Raw genomic sequence first — 7054 nt, 5'->3', positions numbered from 1 at the left:
ACCAGGGAGGCAGCGATTACAATGGTTAAGAGCAGGCTCTGAAATCAGGTTGCCTAGGTTGGGGTCCTGGTCCCACTTCTCGCTGCTTATGTCACCTTGGGCCAGTTACTTAAGGGTCCGGAGCATTGCTTTCCTCAGCTATAAGGTAGGGATAATAAGGGCAGCTCTTTTATGCATATAGAGTTCTGAGCACAATGCCTGACGCACTGTAAGCACTAGATAAAGGAAAATTAGTATTATCCCAGGTAACAGCCGTAGCCCAGGAAAAGTAGATGTTATTGCCCTAACCGGTTTGGCTCAATGGAAAAGTAGATGTTATCATCCCAGATGAGGAAAATGAGGCCCAGAAAGTTTCAAACATTTGGCCAACATCACACATTTAGTGAGAAAACTGAGATTCAGACTCAGGTCTGTCTGCTTGGGACCCACAGCTTTCCCACTGCCGTAGCCAACCCACCCTAATCAGGCTTCCTGTTGTTACGTCAGCCCTTGTTCAACACAAGGCACCTCTCCTCTCCACAGCCAGACCCTGGGCTCTGCGAGAGCAAGGTTTCTCAGAATGATCCCACGCCAGCTATCCACCATTCAGCATTTGTTGAGGGAAAAGTGGGGGAAAGTGCATTTCAAGACCAGACTCTAACCCAAAAGAACTTAATAATGGTACTTAGGTGCCCAGAAGTCAGGGACCTCTCCAAGAATCAGGGTAGGACTACCTCCAGGCTCTTCCCCACCTAAATCCACCCAACACACTTTGATGCATCTGACCATATTGGTCTCCTGCCAAACACTTCCAGGGAGCCCCATACATCCTGTGAGACTAGTCTGAGTGTTTTCTCTAGAGTCCAACATGCTCAATTAACATAAGTCTTCACTGAGCTTGACATATATTTCTTTGGTCCAGAAGGCAAACTTTCAGGAGAGGAAGAGATGGTCAAGGACAGCAACAACATGCTCTCTTAGAGCGGTGCAGTGAAGGGACCCATGGCCTGCGCTAGGAGGCAGGGAACCCTGGTTCTACTGGGGCTATGATTCCCAGATTTATGTCCCTTTATTTTTAAAGCAAAGCTGCATGTAAAGTGCTCTGTACACCAAAATTCATAAGGTCAGAATTTCATGATAAACATGATGGGGAACAGTGCCCATTTTGCTGTTTGCCTTGTCATCCAAGTAAAAAAGCCTCGTGTGTGTTAATGGGACAGAGAGAAGAACATGACAAGTTGTGTAGTGTGCCCAAAGTTACTGAGGCCCTACATTTTCATGTAGATACACTTAATCAAATGAAACTATCCTTTCAACCTCCCCAGGGACCAAGCAAAGATGGGGAATGAAGAGTGGGATTGTGAAAAAGTCCATGAAGACTCTGGATAGAAAATTCTCTATTAACACCTAAAATCCCATTTAGTCAAAGCTATTATTTTTTTTAGTGCCTGTTATATACTAGGTGTTTTATTTGCATTATCTAATTTACTCCTCACCACAACCTGCCAGAGAGGTGGCACTATCTCCATTTTGCAGAAGAGGAAACTGAGACTCCATGTCATGGTCAAGGCCAGTGGGTAGAAGAGTGGCTCCTTGACCTGCCTTTGTTCTGACTCCTGTCCAGGATCTTTCTCCTAAAGCAGGAGGCTTACATTTCCTTAAGGAATCTTGGAGTCCAAAAGACTCAGATCTCTTGGGTCATCTGTTACAATCACCCTCTAGACATCCTCTCCCTCAGCTCATTAGCAGAGGTTAAGACCTGTGCATAATGCAGTTAGCTAATTTACTTATTGCATGTAAACGCTTGAAATCTTTCCTCAGTATATTTATCTGCCAGAAAAATCAGGACCACAACAAAGCTTAGCAAGTGTTTTCAATCATGTGTTAACTAGCAGTAAATCTTTTGCATAATTTCACTGAAAATTGTCTGCTTGTTCCCTTCCCTGTTGCCCTATCTTGTAAAATTCTATAAGCTCCATTTGATAATAACAACAGCTAAAGTTAATTGAGCACCCACTATGTACCAGTCAAGTGATTTAATTCATAACTGAGGAGGTAGGTTCTGTTATCATCCTCATCATACAGGTGAGGAAACCAGAAGTGCAGAGAGATTTGTCAACTTGCCCAAGGTCACACAGCCCAAATGGTAGAGCCAGGGATTCATCTCAGACTGACTGATTACAGAACCTACTTTGCCAAATGCCTCAGTTTCTAAAGAAAATTTTCTCCTAAAGGAAAACACTCTAGAATAGCCCTGTCCAACACAAATACAATGTGAGTTATAAATGCAAGCTATATATGTAATTACAAATTTTCTAGTAGATACTTAAACAAGTAAGCAGTGAAATGAAGTTTAATAATAATTTTATTTTGACCTGATATATAAAAATATTAACATTATTAATGAGCTATTATATATTCTTTTTTATATTGGTTTTTCAAAATCTGGTGTATATTTTATACTTACAGCACATTTCAACTCTGACTAGCCACATTTTAGGGGTTCAATAGGCACATGTGGCTATTATCTTGGAGAACATGGATATATATATATAAATGGACATTCTCCTTGTCCTATTTCATCAATTTTTTTGTTTCTATTTCAGCTTTAAATTTGAGTCGCAAATTATGATTGGGTCAAATAAGTCTCTGTTAATGGAAAGATGCCCTGTGGGTAATTTAATGAACAGAGCAGCAGGTTGGGACAGTGGAAAGAATGAGCTTTAGGAGAGTTGTAACGTCTGGGTTCTGATCCCCATCTTTCCCATTATCTGGGACTCTGGCCAGTGACAACCCTCAACTTCTCTCAGTCTCTTATGTTAAAAAAGAGTTGATGGTTTGTGATTATTAAGGTTCGTTTCATTTCTAAAAAACTCTTTCTACTAACTGCACACACCCTCTCCAGGGTTTCGGCATCTGCTTCCACTTTCCACTCAAGATTTCTACATGGCAGGGCTTATCCTAAGTCGGGTTGTGCTCCCTGTGCCCAGCTCTGTGCCTGATACACTGCAGGCACAAGAAGAAATGAAAATCCAGTTCTTTGAGGGACCCCTAGGCGTCCCGGTTTTTGCCAGAATAACGATAGCAGCCTTAGCAATTAATTACACTTTCATTTCCTTTCTCATACTGGCCTAAAATCTTGACAATCCAAGCTTTCGGAAGGGTTATAGCCAGGATTAAAAATCATTTCCTGATCCTGTTAGCAAAGACCATAGTGCTCAGCTGTAGGCACAGCTGCCGAGAGACCCCCCCCACAAACGGCCTCGCTCTTATTACATGCTGTTCTGATGCTGAGGAGAGTTAATTAATGACTCTAAATAAGAAAACAATCAAATCTGTCTGCGGTCATATGAGTCAGAGCAGACCCAGATGGGGAGCCAGGTCTCTGGCCTCCAAGTGCCCTCGGGAAAAGCAATAGCAGCCTTCACTCCATGTGTCAGAACCCTGCAAATCCCCAACCTAGAAGGAGAAGGAATGACTCCAGGACGATTGGAGACCCAGCTTGATGCCAAGCATTTTCTTAAAAGGCCAGGCCCCCTATCTGCGTGTTGTGCAGAGTGAGGTTCAGGGAGAGGAGGAACAGCATGAGTCTGTTTCTCTCTATTTTCTTTAGATATCCAAACCTACAGCTGCTGGATGGGGAGTTCTCAGGCACAGGCCCCTGGTGTGTGTGGCAAGATTGGTGTAGCTGGCACTGCCACCTTGGGAAGACTGAAGGACATGTGGCCCGAAGCCCATCAAGCCCCAAACCTGTCCTCCCTCAGGAGTCCTGCAGCCACATATGACGGCGGAACTCATGTGATGCTTCCCTGAGATCTGTTGAGGTTAACAGCCGTGAAAACTTTTATTTCGGTGTTAGAGGCTTTGCTGTGAAGATCGGAGAGTGGAATAGGTGGAGCAAGCCTCTTAACAATATCCACGTGTCCTCAGAATTGGACAGGATGCCAGCAAATAAAGACAAGCCTTACTTTTGGCTCTGTACGTACTCTGGCAAATAATAACAGCCTCCTCATGGCCCCCCCCCCCATTCCTGCAGATTATTAAAACGCGTAGTGTTGCCATCCAGGCTTGGCTCCCTGTGAAATTTTTCCACTCTGGAAAGAAAACCCTGGGCTACTGGCCATGCGGGTCATTATGCTCTCCTCAACTTCAGGTAACAAACTTTTTGTCAGGATAATATGTCAAGCGTGTGGTAACAATCCTTGATGAATTTAAAAGGACTTTTTGTGGTTTCTGCCTGAATTGTAGTGGGCCTCAATCCCATTCCTCTAAAATTTGGTTAGAACCTCACACAGAAAAGGCCCAACACTTCAATTTCACTTCTAAAATAGGACAAAAAGACAGCGGTAAGAAGCAGGCTCCAGAGTTCAAGAGATCCAGATTGGAACCTAAACTCCGTCCCTTCTGGCCGGTGTGATTGTGGGCAAGCCCCTTTCCTCTCAAAGCTTCATTTCCTCATCTCGGAGGTGGGAGTAACACCACCACCTATCTCTCGAGGCTGTGAGGATGAAATACGTTCTCACATGTGAAGAGCCTGACTCGGAAACGTTTCTTCTTCTTATTAGCTCATCACTCTTTAAATAGGGATCGCCAAAGGGTCCATTCGAAGGGATGCGCTGGAAGCCTCACAGCTCTGTTTCCTCTTGTTCCATTATGTGATGAGCTTTGGGAAAATCCTCACAGAGGCTGGCTGTCGTCCTCAGAGCTGGCCTCACGCCCTAAATCCTCCCTTCTCACTAATGGGGCTGAGGCCAGTGCTTTACAACCTTGGACAGCTCCACTCCTTAGCCATTGCCGGCTGCCTGAGGGTGCACAATGCTGGGGGGGATTTTCCCAAGAAAGGCTGTGTCCATGGGAGGGTTTAGGATTCACCGGGGCTGCAGTCTCCCAACACGCATGCCACTCGCATTCTTCAACTAACCTCAGGGAAGCATCACATTCGTGCCTCCTGGAATATTCTGAGGGACCTGGCCTCAAAAACCCACGAAGTCTACTCATAGATTTACTGAATCTTCAGGCCCTTTCATTCTCTCTGATGAACTCCAAGGATTTTTTCCCCCCAAGAAGAACAGAAACACCACCCACATCTTCCTGTATCTGATGATATTTCATTTGTTTGGCTTCAGCACAAGGATTAAAGATTCTCGATTAACTTCGAGTGAAAGTAATAACGTGTGAGCACGAAGAAAGGTTTTACAAGACAAGGAGATTCAGGTATGAATTAAAAGAAACATAAAATAACAGTATTGCCTGTAGGTGATGTTGAGCGTCATTCTCTAATCAGAATAACACAGGTGGTTCAATTTATGAAATAATTTAGTTTTTCACTCTCCAATGCAGAACACAATATACAGTCACCTTCTGAACAGGCAAGGAAGATATTAAGTCCTATTTTTACTTTATGATACTGAGTCACATAGTTCAATGCAAATCACATGGATGCCAAAGTAAGAACAATACCAGGTATTTAAATACCTCCTTTCCTTTGAGGAGCTTTAAAGAGTTTGTGGCTGCGTGAAATCCCTTTACAGCAACTCCCGGAGAAGGGACACTGTCACCAGGTGGGCATTTGAGACTGAGCTCATTTCATCCATCTCATCCATCTCCCACACTCCCAGCATTAGGCCTGGAAGAGCCAGTGTTTGCCAGTTCTTTATAGTCTCTTGATACCTGCATTTTCTGGGCCACATTGCCAACTAGGAAAAGAAGGCTTATGTTTGAAAAATATGATATTGACCAATAAAAGGGAGAGAAGAGTATCAAAGTGAAATAGGGAAAAAAGGAGAAAGAAATCACAGAGTGAGAGGAAGAAACAGGAAAGATGCTTACACCTCTCTGATTTTGATAAATGTTTTCTATGCATTTTCCTCATAGATGGATTTGATGCCCAGCCCCAACGGGATGAAAACATAAACACAGGCCTTTATTTAGGCCCTCTTTAAATATTTCCCTGTGGGTAAGGGCAGCGGCAGTCCCACTGCTAGAATTAGCCTGAAGAAACTGCAGACAAGCACATCAGCTCAGGACTCCAAAGGCAGACAGGGAGTCCCCAAATAGAAGGGTTTATGGTTTTCACCTAACAATGCTCACACCCACCCTGAACCTCCACACCATGGTTTAGCTTCTTCCCAGCAGAGGTCGCTGTGGATACTGGCAATGGATACTTGAGACTGGACGTGGCCAGGCTGGGTGGTGGCTCCGCTGTCCGCTCTTCTTGTGGTTCCACTGGGAAAGGTGGTCTCAGGCAGGGATTATATCAAAGCACAGCACCTTTGTCATGAAAGTACTATGAGGCTGAGGTCACTTGCTGGAGTGGCAGGTCTTGGAGGGCTGTTCTCATCCTCTGAGGGTGTCTTCCCACAGCGGTACCTCGGTGTCACACCAGTGCCCTCTCTGCAAGTGTACCTGGTGTTACTGAGAGGCCACCTGTCACTGACCAGCAACCCCAGCCCATGGTCCTTCCAGACACGGAGACCAAAGTGACAAAAGTTGTCTTGCTGCACAATCTTGCACCCCCTTCTAAGGGACTCCGTTGATTCACACCCCCAAGCCCCATTTGGCAGCCTATGCTGGTGCAGAATTCTCCTCAGCCTGAATATTCTGAGGGATGGAAAGGGCAGGGCTCTGGTGAGAGTGTGAGGTTCAGACCTGAGACCGCCCTCCGCAAAGAGCCCACATTCTGGGTCACACCCAGGCATGCAGGCCAGGCCCAAGGTGGCCTGAAGCTACCTCCACCGTGAGACATCCTCTTGGACCCTCGTTCATTACTGTGGCTTGAGAGTGGAAGCGGAGACTACCCTGCACCCATCCCCATCCCCAACATCCAAGGCCACCAGTGAGTGGTCCTCCTCACACACACCCAGCCAGATGCCCAGGCTCACCATGACACCCAGCGAACACTGGAGCACTCACTCGTGCATTCTACCCAGTTATGCACATTCATACACACACACATTGACCCATGCACACACCATTACCCATGCACACACACTGTGACACACAGAAACACACTCAAACTCGGGAACCAAATTTGACTTATCATGGCTGATGGCACGTGTTGGGGTGGAGATGGGGG

Source organism: Myotis davidii, unplaced genomic scaffold (genome assembly GCF_000327345.1).
Source record: "Myotis davidii unplaced genomic scaffold, ASM32734v1 scaffold243, whole genome shotgun sequence".
Taxonomy (NCBI): domain Eukaryota; kingdom Metazoa; phylum Chordata; class Mammalia; order Chiroptera; family Vespertilionidae; genus Myotis; species Myotis davidii.
Note: the sequence above shows the minus strand (reverse complement) of the source record.